This window comes from Pristiophorus japonicus, unplaced genomic scaffold, assembly GCF_044704955.1.
Source record: "Pristiophorus japonicus isolate sPriJap1 unplaced genomic scaffold, sPriJap1.hap1 HAP1_SCAFFOLD_113, whole genome shotgun sequence".
Classification (NCBI taxonomy): Eukaryota; Metazoa; Chordata; class Chondrichthyes; family Pristiophoridae; genus Pristiophorus; species Pristiophorus japonicus.
Genome location: NW_027250788.1, coordinates 1,382,368 through 1,402,275, shown reverse-complemented (window position 1 = coordinate 1,402,275; position 19,908 = coordinate 1,382,368). Strand labels below are relative to the sequence as shown.

At 47.1% G+C, this 19,908-nt stretch overlaps 2 non-coding genes across 2 annotated transcripts; one reads left to right on the top strand and one right to left on the bottom strand.

The window, feature by feature from the left end:
* Positions 1–12,643: 12,643 nt before the first annotated feature.
* On the bottom strand, positions 12,644–12,716 carry trnak-cuu (transfer RNA lysine (anticodon CUU)). Its single transcript has one exon. It is a non-coding gene; the product is annotated as a tRNA-Lys (tRNA).
* A 6,753-nt stretch (positions 12,717–19,469) lies between these two features.
* On the top strand, positions 19,470–19,541 carry trnaw-cca (transfer RNA tryptophan (anticodon CCA)). The gene has a single exon. It is a non-coding gene; the product is annotated as a tRNA-Trp (tRNA).
* The last annotated feature ends 367 nt before the right edge of the window (positions 19,542–19,908 follow it).

The window sequence follows — 19,908 nt, the reverse complement described above, 5'->3', positions numbered from 1 at the left end:
CGGGATGATAGAAAAGGAGGCGCTCGCATGTGTATATTCGGTAAAGAAAATGCACCAGTACCTGTTTGGCAGGAAATTTGAGCTGGAGACAGATCACAAACCCCTCACGTCACTTTTGGCCGACAAAAGGCCATAAATGCAAACTTATCGGCCCGCATACAGAGGTGGGCACTCACGTTAGCCACCTATGACTACACAATTCGGCACAGACCGGGCACTGAAAACTGCGCAGATGCACTCAGTAGGCTCCCACTAGCCACCACTGAGGGGGCTGCCGAGCATGCTGCTGAGATGGTCATGGCTGTTGAAGCTTACACAAGCGATGGCTCACCCGTGACAGCCCGTCAGATTAAAGTCTGGACAAATAGAGACCCTAGTCAAGAAATGTGTCCTGAATGGGGACTGGGCAGCCACGTACAGGGCATGCCCTGAGGAATTTAAACAATTTCACAGGGGCAGGGATGAACTCTCGATTCAGGCCGATTGCCGACTGTGGCGAACCCGCGTAGTCATGCCCCAGATGGGCAGAGTGGTGTTCATCAGAGAACTCCACAATGAGCATCCGGGCATTGTCATGATGAAGGCAATTGCCAGGTCACACGTTTGGTGGCCAGGGATAGATGCAGATCTGGAAGTTTGTGTTCGCAGGTGCAACACGTGTGCCCAGCTGGGCAATGCACCCAGGGTAGCCCCCCTTAGCCCCTGGCCATGGCCCGCCAAGCCTTGGTCACGCATCCATGATGACTACGCAGGTCCTTTCATCGGAAAAATGATTTTGGTTGCAGTAGAAACCCATTCCAAATGAATCGAGTGTGACATTTTAAATTCAAGCACATCCTCTGCCACGGTAGAAAGTCTACGGGCAATGTTCGCCGCCCACGGTCTACCAGACATCTTGGTCAGCGACAATGGCCCGTGCTTCACAAGCACTGAATTCCAGGACTTCATGGCAGGCAATGGAATTAACCATGTCAGAAAGGCACCGTTCAAGCCAGCCTCAAATGGCCAGACAGAGCGAAAAGTGCAGATAATCAAACAGGGGATGCTCAGAATCCAAGGGGGTTCCCTACAAAGCCACTTATCACGCCTCCTGTTGGCCAATAGATCCCGACCACACTCGCTCACAGGGGTTCCACCCGCAGGGCTGCTAATGATAAGGACGCTCAAAACCCGTTATTCTTTATACACCCCACCATGAAAGAAATTGTTGAGAGCAGGCGCCAATCACAATATAACTACGATGGCAGGAATGCGAGGGCTCGATATATTGGTGTAAACGACCCTGTTGTTGTCCATAACTACACTGCAGGGCCTAAATGGCTCGCAGGCACTGTGATTGCCAAAGAGGGCAATAGGATTCTGCAGTTAAACTTACCAATGGACAAATCTAGAGTTCACTCCAGCACAGGTGACCGAACACCGGAACCAAAGGGAGGAGAGCCCAGTCACTGTGGGCAGTCCGGATAGGCCTGAGGCACCGCAAACAGCAGACACGCAGGCCAGCGCCCAACAACCGGAGCCCCAACTCAGGCGCTATACAAGAGAGCGCAAACCACCAGAGAGACTCAACCTGTGATCCCAAAAAGACTTTGGCGTAGGAGGTGATGTCATGTATTCAACCAGCATTGCAACCCATGTATAAACTGACAAGTTGTACACTGTGAGAACAATGACCACTCGGTGGTGAACTTGTGGGAGACACTCCTAACCTGGACCTTCAGGTATAAAAGGGGAAGCTCCACTCACTTCCATCACTTGTGTGCTAAGGAATAAAGGACAGGTCACAGACTGACCTTCTCTCAAGCATTGGCCTCGTGTGCATTTATACTGTACAGGAAGGACGTATCACTTATGACTCCAGGAATCCGGTGCAACTTTTGTTCAAATTAACAGGAGCAACTATTTCACAGAAAAACTCTTCTCTAACATAATGTTTTTAGATCATGCACTGGTCGATCATTCTTCGGTGCAAAGTGGATGAACTGACCATTCCCCACATTGAACCCCAGTAATCACAGTCAATGGGATATTTAATAGAGATTTTCAGAATTATGGGGAAACTGTTTCCAGAGGACACAGACATAAGATAATTGTAAAAAGGAAAAATCCGGGGCGGGGGATGTGGGGTGAGGAGATGTATTTTTACCTGCTCCTGATCCTTACATGTTTATGATCTTATGACCTTCCACAGAAGAACAAACGCAACCCTGAGCATGTATGAGGAGAAAGCTCCAGAAAATATTCAATATTCCCACCCGGTGAGCTTTCGCGTGTGAGGCGAACGTGTTAACCGCTACACTGCGGAAACATCTTCACTTTCAGCACCAGGTCAGAATGAAATGTTAAGCGAGCAGGTTTACTGCTGAATCCCACTTTAAAGGAATTGGTCGTGGTGCCAAGCAAATGGGTTTTGCTCAATGACGAAAAGGAAGAAGTGGGATTCGAACCCGCACTTCCAGAAAAAACTACAAACTGAACACAGCACCTGAGACCGCTCGGCCATCCTGACTATTTCATGCTGTATGTGGCCATCTGCAGGTTGATGTTTCAATTTATTTCACAGCAAATATATTCTAAAATAATGTTTCTGCCTGTGTTTGAACATGAGACCGTTTGAGTGTGAGAAACTAAGATGATAACCGCGACAATACGGAAACCCCTGTTTAACTTCCTGCCCAGAGAGAAGTGTGAAGCCAGAAGGTGTAATTCTGAATCCCTTTCTGTGAAAAAATCATTACACAAACATTTCTCTGACCGAAGCTGCACATGTCAAAAATGTTGCTTTCAAAGTCGTTAAACTCCCAACTTTCTGTGCCCCTCGAATCTTCTGAATCAGAAAGCTCTAGTTGTACCGACTGAATCCATAAATAACAAATAAAAACAGAATTGCTGGAAATCTCAGCTGGTCAGACAGCATCAGCGTTCTTACCAGGAGACTAAGCTCGCCTCCGATTGTTCATCGACAGCAAGTTTAAACATAATATAGAATCATGGAACGGTTACAGCACGGAAGTAGTTCATTCGGCCTGTCGAGCCCGTGCCGACTCTCAGCTAGTCCCACTCCTTCGGCCTTTACCCGCACCCCTGAGATATTTTTCCTTCAGATACTTATCCAAATCCATTTTGAAAGATAAGATTAATTCTGCCTCTGCCACCCTTTCAGGCAGCGCATTCCGGATCTTAACTACTCGCTGCCAAATGGCCTTCTCCTGTTCCTATGTTCCTGTGTAGAAAGTCTGGGAAACACGAGATCAATTCCTGCCACTCTCACAGCCTTCCTAAATATAGCGCCGTCATTCTATTCTCATAAAACCAGCTCCTGAAGTATCGGCCAGATGTGTTGGTTGGAGCTCTGGTTATGTTCCTTAGACAACATCTACAACCGTGTGTCTGTAGTGTAGCGGTTATCATGTTCCCCAAACACACCAAAGGTCCCCGGGTGGAATCACTTTGAAAAAATTAAAATGGAGCGAATGGCCGACTCCTGTTCCTAATTCTTACGTTCTTATGATCTTATGTCCTTTCACTGGAGAACAATCTCTCCCCTAAACATGCATGAGGAGAAAGTTCCAACAAAATATTTCCACCCGGTGAGCTTTCCCGTGTGTGAGGTGAACGTGTTAAACGCTACACTGCGGACACATCTCCACTTGCAGCACCAGGTCAGACGGAAATGATAAGCGAGCAGCTGAACTGCTGAATCCCACTTTTAAGGACTTTGTCGTGGTGTCAGAACAAATTCTGGGTGAGCCTCCATTTGCCGGCGAAGTTTGAACTTGCGGTTAGAACTTTTGCAAAGAATGACTGCATTTTTACGTGGCCTTTCAACAACTCAGGATATCCCCAAGTGATTTAAAGGCAATGAAGTACCAATGGAACCTTGCTATGTGGGGAAAGATGTGCCCCAATCACCCCACACGCATCTGAACTCTTTCAGAAGCAAGAGAGTGTGTAACCTGGGTCTATAACATAAAGTAATGGGCTCATTAACTATTAAAGCCCATTATTAATCCTCTCACACACCTCAATTATGTTTATGCAATGCATCGATGGAAACTTCAATAACTGAACTTTACTGAGTTAAGGAACTTCAATCATTGATGAAGTTTTATCCTCTATCTGATTTTACACACACTGTATTTTAGGAGAGTGAGTTAAAATGCCCATCGCTCATGATACAAGGAACCTGGGGCTACTTTTTAAAATGTATTCCACAGAAAAATATTCGCCAAAATAATGTTTCTGTCCGTGCTCAAACCGAGGATATTTCACATGTGCAGCGAAGGTGATAACCGTTACACGACGGAAATCTCTGCTTACACCTCGAAAAAAAGCATCCTGCAGCGCTGCCTCACTTCCCAGCAGCAGATCAATGCCACAAACAGACCCATCGATTTTTCCCACTTCCCCACCTCCACAGATACTGCCCGACCTGCTGAGTGTTTCCAGCATTTTCTGTTTTTACTGAATACACAAACACGGGTATTCGTTCAAAATCAAACTGGAGGTGGCCACACACAGATTGAACAGAGCCAGAGAGACAGACAGGATCGGGAAACACAGGGAAATGGGACGGAACCAACAGGCGCCTCACCGACAGGGAACGTGATTTACATAATCCTTGCTAGCTCAGTAGATACAGCATAAGGCTTTTAATCTCAGAGTTATGGGTTTGAGCCCCAGGTTGGGTGAATCGTTATCGTTAAATTTTATGCCGCTTTCTCGGGCAAACTTCATTAATTAACTGATCAGCTTCTTTTGCACAGTGAAAGTAATGTTAACTGAGGGAGAGTCGATAATTGAATAATTGGTTCTGTGTTTTGCATGTTAACTGTTAAACCATATCCCATTTTACACACTGCACTTCAGGCATCTGATTCAGAATGTTTATTGTAACATGAATGTGTCCCTGGGGAAACAGTGAGACAGGTTTTAGAGCAAAGGTCTGGTTATTGTGAAACAGCAAACACAATATCAATTCCGGAAGAACAACAGCTAAATTAACTGATTTGAACACACAGCCTCCAGATCGGGAGTTAGACCCGTAACCGTTGCACCACGATATCCAGATTCTACAACAGTCCCAGCGGATCGGAAGGTAGAAAATGTAACATCGCTATTCAAGAAAGGAGGGAGAGAGAAAACCTGGAACTACAGGACAGTTAGTCTGACATCAGTCATCGGGAAAATGCTGTAATCCATTGTTAAAGAAGTGGTGTCAGAGCACTTCGAAAATTATAACATGATTTGACAGAGTCAACATGGTGTTATGTAAATGTTATGGGCAGGATCAGAAAATAATCAAATAAGACTAATGTTAACCTGGCCTTCATATCTCGCGAACTCGATCACCAGCAAGTGATCAGGAAGGCCAATGGAATCTTGGCATTGATTGCAAAGGGGATGGAGTATAAAAGCAGGGAAATCTTGCTCCAGTTATACAGGGTATTGTTGAGACAACACTTGGAATACTGCGTGCACTTTTGTTTTCCATATTTACGAAAGGATATACTTGCTCTGGAGGCAGTTCAGAGAAGGTTCACTCGGTCGATTCCGAAGTTGAGGGGGTTGACTTCTGAGCAAAGGTTGTTTAGATTGGGCCTCTACTCATTGGAATTCAGAAGAATGGGTGGTGATCTTATCCAAATGTATAAGATTATGAGGGGGCTTGACAAGGTGGATGCAGAGAGGATGTTTCCACTGGTGGGGGAGACTAGAACTAGATCTTAAAATAAGGGGCCGCCCATTTAAAACTGAGATGGGGAGAAATTTCTTCCCTCAGAGGATTGTAAATCTGTGGAATTCGCTGTCTCAGAGAGCTGTGGAAGCTGGGACATTGAATATATTTAAGACAGAAATCGATAATTTCTTAAACGATAAGGGGATAAGGGGTTATGGGGAGCGGGCAGGGATGTGGAGCTGAGTGAATGATCAGATCAGCCATGATCTTATTGAATGGCGGAGCAGGCTCGAGGGGCAGTGTGGCCAACTCCTGCTCCTATTTCTTATGTTCGTATAACTGGAACACAAGGGGACAGATGTTGTGTGCAGCTACACAAAGCCCTGGTTGGACCTCACTTGGGGGACTGTGTTCAGTTCTGGTACCGCACAGGCAGCATCTGCTTTTTTGCCAGGAGACGAAACTCGCCTCCGATTGTTCATCCACAGCAAGTTTGAACATAATGTTCCCGCCCGGGATAGAACCAGGAAATTTTCACATGTAAAGTAAACATGATAACCACTACACTAGAGAAACCTCTGTTACAAGGAACACAACAGAGTGGAGCTGAACAGTGAGCTCCCTCGGTGCTGATCAGGACCGATGCTGATGTGGAAGCAAGTCATCCTCGACTCCGGGGGATTGCCTCAGAACAAGAGAGGAGGATCAGGAATGTGTTGGCTCACCTTAAACAACTTCTGTCCCACACTGAAAGCTCTCAATCCTCTCCTCCGCTGCCCTTTACAGAAATGTCACGTAATTACCACCCACCATGTTCACTTCCACACCCTCACAGTGGAACACAGAGACTCCTGCCGTCTCCCCGCGATCAGCGAACTCACCCAGTTTGTAAAATTACAACCGGAACAAGTGTCCCGCAAAGGGCAGGAGAAGCCAGAGAGTCTGTAAACTCAGTGTGTCACAGAAAGTAACGGGGTTATTAACGGTGATTACAGCAATTCATCATCATCATAGGCAGTAGCTCGAAATCGAGGAAGACTTGCTTCCACTCTAAAAGTGAGTTCTCAGGTGACTGAACCGTCCAATACAGGAATTACAGTCTCTGTCACAGGTTGGACAGACCGTGGTTGAAGGAAAGGGTGGGTGGGACTGGTTTGCCACACGCTCCTTCCGCTGCCTGTGCATGTGTTCTGCATGCTCTCGGCGATGAGACTCGAGGTGCACAGCACCCTCCAGATGCTCTACCTCCACTGAGGGTGGTCTTTATCCAGGGACTCCCAGCTGTTGGTGGGGATGTTGCATTTTATGAAGTGGCTTTGAGGGTCCTTCAAACGATTCCTCTGCTCACCTGGGGCTCGCTTGCCGTGCAGGAGTTCCGAGTAGAGCGCTTGCTTTTGGAGTCTTGTGTCAGGCATGCGAACAATGTGGCCCGTCCAAAGGAGCTGGTCGAGTGTGGTCAGTGCTTCGATGCTGGGGATGTTGTCCTGATTGAGGACGCGAATGTTGGCGCATCTGTCCTCCGAGGGGATTTGCTGGATTTTGCAGAAACATCATTGGTGGTATTTCTCCAGCGACTTGAGGTGCCCACTGTATAAGGTCAATGTCTCTGAGCTATACAGGAGGACGGGTCTCACTACAGCCCTGTAGACCATGAGCTTAGTGGCAGATTTGAGGGCCTGATCTTCGAACACTCTCTTCCTCAGGCGGCCGAAGGCTGCACTGGCGCACTGGAGGCAGTGTTGAACCTCGTCATCGATGCCTGCCCTCGCTGATAATAGGCTCCCGAGGTATGCAATTATTAATCCTCTCACAGACCTCAATTATTTTCATGCGATAAACTGATTGAGAATAGAAAGAGGGTTAGTGCTCGGGATCTTAACCACTCGACCACCAAGGAAAAATTATGGTAATGGTATAATTTATAAATATATATCTATATTAATAGAATCATAGAATCAGAAAGTTTCAGCACAGAGTGAGGCCATTTCGGCCCATCGTGTCCCCGCCGGCCGACAAAGAGCTATCCAGCCGAATCCCACTTTCCAGCTCTCGGTCCAGAGCTCTGTAGGTTGTGGCACTTTAAGTGCACATCCACGTATCTTTTAAATGTGGTAAGGGTCCCTCCCTCTACCACCCTTTCAGGCATTGAGTTCCAGACCCCCACCACCCTCTGGGTGATGAAATGTCCCCTCATATCTCCTCTAAACCTCCCCCAATTACTTTAATTCTACGCCCCCTGGTTGTTGACCCCTCTGCCAAGGGAAACAGGACCTTCCGATCCATTCTATCCAGGCCCCTCAATTTTATACACCTCAATCAGGTCTCCGCTCAGACACCTCTGTTGCAAAGAAAACAGTTTCAGCATCTCCAAACTATCCTCATCGCCAAAATTCTCCGGACCAGGCAACATTCTAGTAAATCTCCTCTGCACCCTTTCCAGTGAAATCACATCTTTCCTGTAATGTGGTGACCAGAACTGCACGCAGTACTCCAGCTGTGGTGTAGCCAGTGTTTTGTACAGTTCAACCATAACCTCCTTGCTCTTGTACTCCATGTCTTGACTAATAAAGGCAAGTATTACATATGCCTTCTTAACCACATTAATTACCTGGCCTGCTACCTTCAGGGATCTGCGGACCTGCACTCCAAGGTCCCTTTATTCCTCTACACTTTTCAGTGTCGTACCATTTAATGTGTATTCCCTTGCCTTGTTAAACATCCCCAACTGCATTGCCTCACACTTATCTGGATTGAATTCCATTTGCCACAGTTCTGCCCACCTGACCAGTACATTGATCATCATCATCATAGGCGGTCCCTCGATCGAGGATGATTTGCTTCCATGAGTTCACAGGTGTTTCGATGAAGGACCCGATGTTCCAGTCCTGAATCCAATTGAGGGGGTGGAAGATGACTTTGTGTGGATTTTTTTAACGTGGGGTGACCGTTGCACATTAGCCACCACACGGGCTTGACAGAGCTGGGTCTTGGTCCAGTGGCAAGGGTTAACCAAGACGACAGGAGACCAGCTCTGCTGCACGGACCCAGTGCCCACACATATCGCAGTGTGGGCTGGGCCCGTGCTGCCCCTGGGCCCTCGGCTCTTCTGGGCCCTGTCCCCTCATCTGTCGCACCTTCTCCACGATCAGTCGCCGCTCCTCCACCATAAACATTCACCGCATCTCGCCACAAACGCTCACCGCTCATCCGCCCCGACCTTCCCACTCCTCTCTACCTGGGCCCTGCCGATGTTCCTGCTCACGCTCCAAAATGGCGACCAGGGTTTTGATGACGTCACCCAGACGCCCATTTCAAAAACGTCGGTATTTGTTTAAATACCTTAAAAATGTTAACATATATGTAATAAAGCTTGAAGCACCTCCCGGAATTCCTTATAAGATGTGATTTTGGTTTGTTGATCCAGATTGCAGAATCCATGGAGAGATGTTACCCGTGGTATCAGGTGGTGTGGCTGGATTCCGATGGACTGCATGGATAGCTTACCAACTTCGCTTGTTGTTTTAGTATCATCGCGCTGGTCCCTCGGAGAACAGTGTGAAGTGGTGGGAGGATCAATGTGGCCAGGATTCGTGTCCTGGTCAATATTTATCCCTCAATCAACATCACAGAGACAGATGATCTGGTCATCATCACACTGCTGCCTATAGGAGCCTGCCGTGTGCAAATTGGCGGCTGTGTCTCCCACACTACAAGAGTGACCGCACTTCAAAAAGTACTTCATTGGCTGCAAAGCGCCTTGAAACATCCATTGATATCTTCCTGTAGTCCGCCACTTTCTTCTTCATTATCAACCACTCAGCCTGTTTTAGTGTCATCTGCAAACTTCTTACTCATACCCTCAACATTTCAGTCCAAACCATTGATGTATACCACAAAAAGCAAGGGATCCAGCACTGAGCCCTGCGGAATCCCACTGGATCACAAAATCACCCATCAACCATTACGCTTTGATTCCTGCCTCTGAACAAATTTTGGACCCAACTTGCCACTTTGCCCTTGAATCCCATGGGCTTTTACATTCGTAACCAGTCTGCCAAGTGCGACCTTGTCAAAAGCTTTGCTAAAGTGCATATACATTACATCATACCACTGCCCTCATCAACCCTCCTGGTTACCTCCTCGAAAAATGCAATCAACTTAGTCAGACATGACCTTCCCTTGACAAATTCATGTTGACTATCCTTGATTAATCCATGTCTTTCCAAATGAAGATTTATCCTGTCCCTCAGGATTTTTACAAATAATTGTAAAAGGTTCGGCTGGCCAGCCTGTATTTACTCAATCCCTTTCTCCCTTTTTATACAAAGGTGCAACGTTAGCATTGCTCCAATACTCTGGTCCCGCACCTGTAGCCAGTGAGGATTGGACAATGGTGGTCAGAGCCTCTGCTATTTCCTCTTTTGCTGCTCTTATCAGCCTGAGATACATTTCAACCGGGCCTGGGGATTTATCCACTTTCGAAGCTGCTAAACCACCAATACTTCCTCTCTCACTATGTTTATTTCATTTAATATTTCACACTTCTCCACCCTCATTCCAAAGTCCAAATCCCCCTTCTCTTTTGTGAAATCAGATGCAAAGTATTCATTCAGAATCCTACCCACGTCTTCTGCCTCAGCGTACAGATTCCCTTTATGGACTCTAATAGGCCCCACTCTTTCTCTACTTATCATCATGCTCTTAATGTATTTGTAAAACATCTTTGGGTTTTACCAGATTTAATTGCCAACATTCTCTCATGCTCTCTCTTTGTTTTCCTGATATATTTTTTAATTGCACCTCTGCACCTCTAGAGTTTCTGCAGTATTGAGTTATCGGTATCTGTCATAAGCTTCCCTTTTTTTCGTTAACTTTCCCTGTATGTCCCCTGACATGCCGGGAGCTCTAGATTTGTTAGTCCCACCTTTGTTTTAAGGGAACATACTTGCTCTGTCCCCTCAGGATCTCCTCCGTGAATGCCTTCCACTGCTCTGACACTGATTTACCAGCAAGTAGCCGTTCTCAGTCAACTTTGGCGAAATTCCTTCTCAGCTCAGCAAAATTGGCTTTACCCCAATTGAGAACTTTTATTCCTGGTCCCCTTTGTCCTTTTCCATAACTACCATAAACCTTACTGAGTCTGATCACTCGCACCAAAATGCTCTCCCACTGATACCCCTTCTACCTGCCCCTCTTCGATCACAAGACCCAGTCCAGAACCGCCCCTCCCTTGATGGGCTTGTTACATACTGGATAAAGAATTTCTCCTGAATGCATTTTAGGACTTCTCCACCATCTGTACCATTCACACTATCATTTTCCCAGTTAATATTCGGGTCGTTAAAATCCTCCACTATTTCAGCTCTATAGGTTTTGCACTTCTCAACAATCTGCCCATATATTTGTTCTTCTATCTCCCTCTAACTGCCTGGGGGTCAAAAGTGCACTCCCAGTAGTGTGATCGCCCCTTTTTTGTTCTTTAATTCAACCCACATGGCCTCGTTTGATGACCCCTCTAACACATCTTTCCCTTTCACAGCTGCAGGATCCGTCAATAATCTCTCACAACTCAACTGAAAGCAGCTGGAATGTGCAGCTTTGAGATGGGCTTTCTGCATCGTCAGGGCTGGAAACTGTAGAGTTTGAATGTGTACCGAACTGTACAGAGCATTCAGTAAATATAGCAGGACTGGGAAACATTATGCTTTGTTAATACTGAACAAGAAATGCACATTATTCAATGCTTCTCATATTTAATTGAGCACGTTTTCAGCTGGTTTTGAAACGGGAACCTTTTCCATGTTAAGCGAATGTGATGACCACTACACTACGGAACCCACGCTTTCAAAGCAGACTGCAACCTGAATGCAGCAACTTAGACCGCTCGGCCATCCTGACTGCTCAATATTATGTGTGGCCACCTGCAGTTTGATTTTGAACTTTTGTGTCCTGTCACATGAAGTAAATGAGGACAGCAGGCGTATCTCTGCCTGACACCGGGGAAACAGTGAGACAGACCTTGGAGCAAGGGTCTGGTTATTGCGAAACAGCAAAGAAAATATTAATTCTGGAATAACCCAAAAGGACAGGAACTTCAACATGATTTAAACACGCAACTTTCTGATCAAGAGGCAGACACACCACCGCTGCACCACGAGGCCTAAACACTGAGTCTGAGATGTTCGTCTATATGAAGGTTCTGCAATAAACGGGGCTTTAAAATCCCCGCCCATTCCCACCGGGTGTCAGAAGCTGCGCTCACCTGCCAGTCACCATATGTTTATTTGTTAAACTTTTGTGTTGCTTTCACGGGATAGCATCATTAATTAACCCATCACCTTCTTTTGCACAATGAAAGAAATGTTAACTGAGGGAGAGTTGATACTTTAATCAATAAATGCTGGAAATCTCAGCAGGTCAGGCAGCATTTGCTCGGAGACGAAACTCGGCTCAGATTGTTCATCCACAGCAAGTTTAAACATAATGCTCCCAGTTGGGATCGAACCAGGGACCTTACACATATAAAGCAAACGTGACAACCACTACACTACGGAAACCTCTGGCAAAGCATTTCCAACAGAGGGGAGCTGACCAGTGAGCTCCCTCTGTGCTGAAACAGCCCTGAACAAGCACCTGGACTGAAAATTTCCAGAGTAATAACTTGCAACTGGAGCATCTAACAGTAAGGACGGCCGAGCGGTCTGAGGCGCTGCTTTCATTAAATTATGATAATTTAATGATAAAGCTACTATCTGCCGACACCACAGTCAACCTGCAGAAAGCTATCGGCATCAGTCAGGCATTCATGATCTCAACCTACAGCACCAAGCAAATTATTCATCAATTTCATTAAATTATCAATTCTCCCTCAGTTCGCATTTTTATCATTGTGCAAAAGAAGATCATGGGTTCATTAATGATATTGACCCGCGAAAGCAATATAAAAGTTTAATGAAAAGTAATCGCCCAACGTGGGGCTCGAACCCACGACCCTGAGATTAAGAGTCTCATGCTCTACCGACTGAGCTAGCCGGGCTTCTCAACATTTAATTGTCAATCCCCTTCAGAATATTGTCTGTTTCAATGAGATCACCTCTCATTCTTCTAAACTCCGGAGAGTATCGGCCCATTCTACACAATCTCTCACCATAGGACAGTCCTCTCATCCCAGGAATCAATCTGGTGAACCTCCGTTGTACCACCTCCAAGGCAAGTGTATCCTTCCTCAGATAAGTAGACCAAAACTGTGCGCAGTACTCCAGGTGTGGTCTCACCAGGGCCCTGTACATTTGGAGCAAGACTTCCTTACTCTTGTACTATGGGCGGAATATTAGGTACTATGGGCCTAATATCCTGTTTTTCTGCTGATTCTACGGTTGTATAAAAAGTTATTAAAATCCGATAGTCACTCGGCAAACATATTTGTATTTCCTTCAGTGTGCAACACATGTGGGTGGATTAATGATGATTGAAACAATTATTCAGTATCTCACAGACTTGAATTATATTTGTCAGCTTGCTCTGTAAAAATGCTTTCTCTGACCAGGAATCAAACCCAGACCAGGGCAGTGAGAGCACCGAATCCTAACCACTAGACTACCAGGGAACACTGCTTGCAGCCTCTGCGATAGCTTTAAATATAGTCAGCTTACAATCACAGATGAGAATTGTGCGGTGACACGGGGTGTAACTGGATTTGCTGGGAGCAGCGTGGAGGCCCCGACCTGCGTGAGAACACCAGCGGCAGGTCGGGGCCATAAAAGGAGCGGTGAGCGGCGGCCTGGGAGCAGCGTGGTGGTGTACCACGGCAAGGTACAGCGCGAGCTGGTGCAGGAGGGCGACGGCAGCGAAGAGTGATGTCATCAAAGTCCAGGTCGGTGATTGGAGCGTGGGCAGGTACAGCAGGAGCAGCGAGAGACTGTGGAGGGATGTGATCGGGGTCCAGGGGCTGCGTGAGGTCAGGGCCAGGGGCCCAGGGGCAGCACGGGCCCAGCCCACACTGCGATATGTGTGGGCACTGGGTCCGTGCAGCAGAGCTGGACTCCAGTCGTCTTGGATAACACTTGCCACTGGATCAAGACCTCGCTCTGTCAAGCCCGCGTGATGGCTGGGGTGCAACGGCCACCACACGTTAAAAAAATCCACGCACAGGCATCTTCCTCCCTTCAACATGCAGTTCGGGACCTGGAATATTAGGTGCATCATTGAAACACCTGTGAACTCATCCTTTTTTGGCGTGGAAGCAAGTCATCCTCGTTTCGAGGGACTGCCTATGATGATGATGAACTGGATTTGCTGCAGTCCGCGGGCAGCAGGTGATGAAAGCGGGCGTGAGAGGGTGAGTGACAGGTGGGCACTGCTTCTGATGCTGTCTGACCCACGGTGGGAGTGGCCGGGGATTTTAAAGCCCTTTCATTGCACCAATGCAGGGTAAATGAAACTGTGTTTCAGGAACCTTCATGTATACAAACATGGGCACTCTGCACTGTAGACCTCGTGGTGTAACGGTCGTGTGTCTGTCTCCAGATCAGAAGGCTGCGTGCTTATATCACGTCGGGGTCACTGACTTTTCCATATTGCTCTTCCGGAATTGAGATTTTCGTTGCTGTATCACAATTGACTTTCCCATCTTTGTATCATCAGCAAACTTGGCTCCATTACACTCGGTCCCTATATCACTAGGATAGGCGAGGGAAGACACACCGGAGAAGTGTGAGCTTGTGGACCGGAGAAGTTGCAGCTGCTGGAGCTGTGCGTTTTATCGGGGAGGAACGGGGGGCGAGCCCGCTGAGCGACCGGAGAAGCTGAGAAGCTGCTGTTTTTTTCATCGGGTTTGACACTGTTTAAAAATGGCAGAGTGCCAAGTTTTCTCTCCCTACTGCCCATGCACGAAGATGCCGGCAGTGTTTTCGTTGCAGGCATTTGGCTCCGCCCCCCACTTCACCATCAACAGCACGCCAGGACTCCGGGGACTGTACACAACGGCCAGGAGGGGGTGAGTTTTTCCCCGAGCCGTTTCCAGCGCGCAAAGTCGGTGCGCTTGAGGTCAGTGCGCCGACAAAACTGCTTGGGGAAAATCTAGCCCTTGAAGAGTAAGGAGTACACTGAAGGAAATACAAATATGTTTGCCGAGCAACTGTCAAATTTTAATATCTTTTTATACGACCGTCGATTCAGCAAAAAAAGAGGGCACTCGCCCCATAGTACCTAATATATAGCCCACAGTACAAGAGTAAGGAAGTCTTGCTACAATTGTACAGGGCCCTGGTGAGACCACACTTGGAGTACTGCACACAGTTTTGCTCTCCTTATTTGAGGAAGGAAATAATTGCCTGGGAGGTGGTACAACAGAGGTTCACCAGATTGATTCCTGGGATGAGACGACTGTCTTAAGTTGAGAGATTGTGTAGAATGGGACGATACTCTCCGGAGTTTAGAAGAATGAGAGGTGATCTCATTGAAACACACAATATTCTGAAGGGGATTGACAGGGTAGATGCTGAGAGTTTGTTTCCCCCGGGCTGGAGTGTCTAGAACCAGGCGGTACAGTCTCAGGTTAAGGGGTCGGCTATTTGAGACAGAGATGAGGAGGAATGTCTTCACTCAGAGGGATATGAATCTTTGGAATTCTCTGCCCCACAGGCCTGTGGATGCTGAGTCTCTGAATATATTCAAGGCTGCGTTAGATAGATTTTTGGAGTCTCGGGGAATCAAGGGATCGAGAGATCACTGGAGTTTGGAAGAATGAGAGGGGATCTTATGGAAACATATAAAATTCTGACGGGACTGGACAGGTCCCGATTTTGGGGAAGTCCAGAACCAGGGGTCGGAGTCTAAGGGATAGCCATTTAGGACTGAGATGAGGAGAAACTTCTTCACTCAGAGAGTTGTTAGCCTGTGGAATTCTCTGCCGCAGAATTGATGATGCCAGTTTGTTCGATATATTCAAGAGGGAGTTAGATGTGGCCCTTATAGCTAAAGGGATCAAGGGGTATGGAGATAAAGCAGGAAAGGGGTACTGAGCTGAATGATCATCCATGATCTTATTGAATGGTGGTGCAGGCTCGAAGGGCCGAATGGCCTACTCCTGCACCTATTTTCTATGTTTCGATGTTTCTCAGTCCTGCTACTGCTTCTTTAATAATGGATTCCAACATTTGCCCAACTACAAATGTTAGGCTAACTGGTCTATAGTTTCCTGCTTTTTGTCTGCCTCCTTTTTTAAATAGGGGCATTACATTTGCAGTTTTCCAATCTGCTGGGTCCTCCCCAGAATCCAGCGAGTGCATGTCCACAGATCCCTGAAAGTAGCAGGCCAGGTAGATAAGGTGGTTGAGAAGAAATATGGAATGCTTGCCTTTATTAGCCGAGGCATAGAATACAAGAGATGGGGTCGGTGGGGCAGGTTAGGTCACAGCTAGAGTACTGCTTGCAGTTCTGGTCGCCATATTACAGGAAGGACATGATTGCACTGAAGAGGGTACAGAGGAGATTTACGAGGATGTTGCTGGGAGTGGAGAATCTTAGCCATGAGGACAGATTAGATAGGCTGGGTTTGTTTTCCATGGAACAGAGCCTGAGTGGCGACCTCATTGAGGTGTATAAAATTATGAGGGTCCGAGATATAGTGGATAGAAAGGACCTATTTCCCTTAGCAGAGGGGTCAACAACAAGGAGGCATAAATTTAAAGTAATTGGTCGAAAGTTTAGAGGAGATATTTCTTCACGCAGAGGGTTGTGGGGTTCTGGAACTCACTGCCTGAAAGGGTGGTAGAGGCAGAAACCCTCACCACATTTAAAAAGTGCTTAGATGTGCACCTGAAGTGTCGTAACCTGCAGGGTTTTGGACCTCGAGCTGGAAAGTGGGATTAGGCTGGATAGCCTCGAGTTGGTCGGTGCGGACACGATGGACCGAAATGGCCTCCTTCCGTGCTGTAAACTTCTTTGATTCGATGAACTCGTTTGCAAAGAGTTGAGGTGATTTGGGCACATCTTTCGTCACATGACAACATTTCAAAGGCAACTCAACGGCTGTAAAGCGCTTTGGGTCGTCATGAGTTCCTGACAGACGCGGCAGAAATGCAAGTCCTTCTTTGCAAAAGTTCGATGCAAACTCAAGGCTGGTCTGGGATTTGAAATCAGGATCTTTCTGCAAATTTCAAGTAACAACCACGAAGCAAGAATCATATCCCGAGACCAACAAACCACCTGCTCAGAAAATGTGGAGATAAGATGTAACCATTATTGAAGCATTTTTAGTGTGTGTTGCTGTTCTTGATCGGCGGAGCACATGAGACGGAATCAGTGACTTTGCCTTTTCGACATGTCTTCTGAAGCGCCGCACTCCTGCAGTCAATGAGCTGTTGGGACGTTAATGTATCCATCATCATCATCATCATAGGCGGTCCCTCGAAACGAGGATGACTTGAATCCATGACGAAAAAGGATGAGTTCACAAGTGTTTCAATGAAGGACCCGAACTACATCCCGAAGGGTGGAAGATGCCTGTGCGTGGATTTTTTTAACGTGTGGTGGCAGTTGCACCCCAGCCATCACACGGGCTTGACAGAGCGAGGTCTTGGTCCAGTGGCAAGGGTTATCCAAGACTACTGTAGACCAGCTCTGCTGCACGGACCCAGTGCACACACATATCGCAGTGTGGGCTGGGCACGTGCTAAACCTGGGCCCCTGGCCCTGAACTCATGCCTCCCCTGGGCCCCGATCACGTCCCTCTACAGTCTCTCGCCGCTCCTTTGCCCCGTTCTCGCCGCTCCTGCTGTACCTGCACACGCTCCAATCACCGACCTGGACCTTGATGATGCCACTCCTCGCTGCCGCCGCCCTCCTGCACCAGCTCGCGCTGCTCCCTGGAGTAGTCTCCAGGGACCTCCAAGCTGCTCCCAGGGCCGCTCGCCGTTCCTTTTATGGCCCCGACCTGCCGCTGGTGTTCTCCCGTTCGTGTATCCAGGCTGTGGGTGGCCACCCCGAGCGCAGCAGAGGGGTTTCTGCATTAGTTCTGGGTGGGGACAGTATCTTTCCCCTTCTCTCTTCCTCTTGTCTTTATCCCTGTGCTTTTATTTCTCTATTTATTCCCCTTGTCTCAGTTTCTAGCGTTTAAAAGGGAACAAAAGATGAAATGGGTGTCACTGTGGAACAATTTCTCTCACTCAAAGTTAGACGCACTACCGTTGTGCCATGAGGTCTCGGTAGCTAGTCGTTGATATTCAGGTTCACATTTAAATATATATAAATATATCCAGATGTATCATAACCGTTCCCTGGTGGTCGCAGGGTTAAGATCCGACGCACTAAACTGGTTTCAATTCTCGATCAATTCATCGCATAAAAATAATTGAGGTCTGTGAGACGATTAATAATTGCTGTAATCACCATGAATACCAATACTTTCTGCGATAGACCGAGCTTACAGACTATCTGGCTTCTCCTGCCCTTTGCCAGGCACGTGTTCGGGGTTTAATTTCGTAAACTGGGCGAGTTCGCTGATCGCCGGGAGACGGTAGGAGCCTCTGTGGCCCCACTGTGAGGATGTGGAAGTGAACACGGAGGGTGGGTGATCCGTGACATTTCTGTAAAGGGCAGCGGAGGAGAAGGATTGAGAACTTTCAGTGTGGGACAGAAGTTGTTTAAGGTGAGCCAACACATTCCCGATCAGCACAGAGGGAGCTCACTGGTCAGCTCCCCTCTGTTGGGGCTGTTGTGCCAGAGGTTTCTGTAGTGTAGTGGTTATCATGTTTGCTTTACACGTGAAAAGTACCTGGTTTGATTCTGGGTAGAAACATGATTTTATAATTGCGAAAAGGGAACAATCGGAGGATAGTTTAGTCTCCTGGAAAATGCTGCCTGACCTGCTGAGATTTCCAGCATTTGCTGTCGTTATTTGCTATTTATTCTCCTGTTAAAAGGGCTCCCTTATTCCTGAATTGCTCTTTATTTAACCAATAAATAGATAACTTTCAGTGAGAGAAAACAGATCCACCGGGGACCTTTCGCGTGTGAGGCCAACGTGATATCCGCTACACTGCAGCCCATCAAAGGGCGAGAAACCACTGAATATATAGGATGAGCTCACAAATATCAGGGGCAGTGCAGTCTGGTCAACGTCAAACCCTCCTGTCTTATTCAGCAGAGGCATGAACGGGAGTCAGATGCCACAAAGTTTAATTAAAGATACAAATACAAGTAACACTTCCAAATCTTTTCACTGTAAAATTCTTTCACTTTATTTGAAATCCTACTGCATTGAATCTGAAAATGATCACCGTAGGATTTTATCTTCACTACTGATTCTATTTTCTCTGCACGGAAGGAATAACCGGTGTTGTTAAATTTGACAAAAGTTGCCCCGGATTCCTGTTGACATCGGCAATACAGTGTGTAAAATGGGTTAACATGCAGAAGAACATAAGAACAAAAAAAATAGGAGCAGGAGTCGGTCATACGCCCCTTGAGCCTGCTCCGCCATTTAATACGATCATGGCCGATGCGATCATGGACTCAGGTCCACTTCCCTGCCCGCTCCGCAAAGCACAGGACAAATGATTGAAGTATCGACTGGCCCTCAGTTAGCATTTCTTTCATTGTGCAAAAGAAGGTGAGGGGTTAATGAATGATGCTTTTCCATGAACGCAACACAAAAGTTTAAGAAAAAAACATATGGTGACTGGCTGGTGAGCGTTGCTTCTGACACCTGGTGGGAATGGGCGGGGATTTTAAAGCCCCTTGTGTTGTGAAAGCTTCATATAGATGAACATCTCAAACACATTGTGTAGGCCTCGTGGCGCAACGGTAGCGTGTCTGACTCCAGATCAGAAGGTTGCGTGTTCAAATCACGTTGGGGTCACTGTATTTTTGAAAATTGTTCTTCCAGAATTAATATTTTCTTTGCTGTTTGGCAATAACCAGACCCTTGCTCCAAGGTCTGTCTCACTGTTTCCCCGGTTTCAGGCAGAGATACGCCTGCTGCCCTCATTTATTTCTTGTGACAGGACACAACAGTTCAAAATCAACCTGCAGGTGGCCACACCCAGCACTGAATAGTCAGGATGTCCGAGCGGTCTCAGGTGCTGTGTTCTGTTCGCAGTCTCCTCTGGAGATGTGGATTTGAATCTGACATTTCTTACTTTTAATCATTTCGTGAAACTCATTGTTTGACACGACGACTAACTCCTAAAAACTGGTATTCAGCAGTTCACCTGCTCACTTCACAT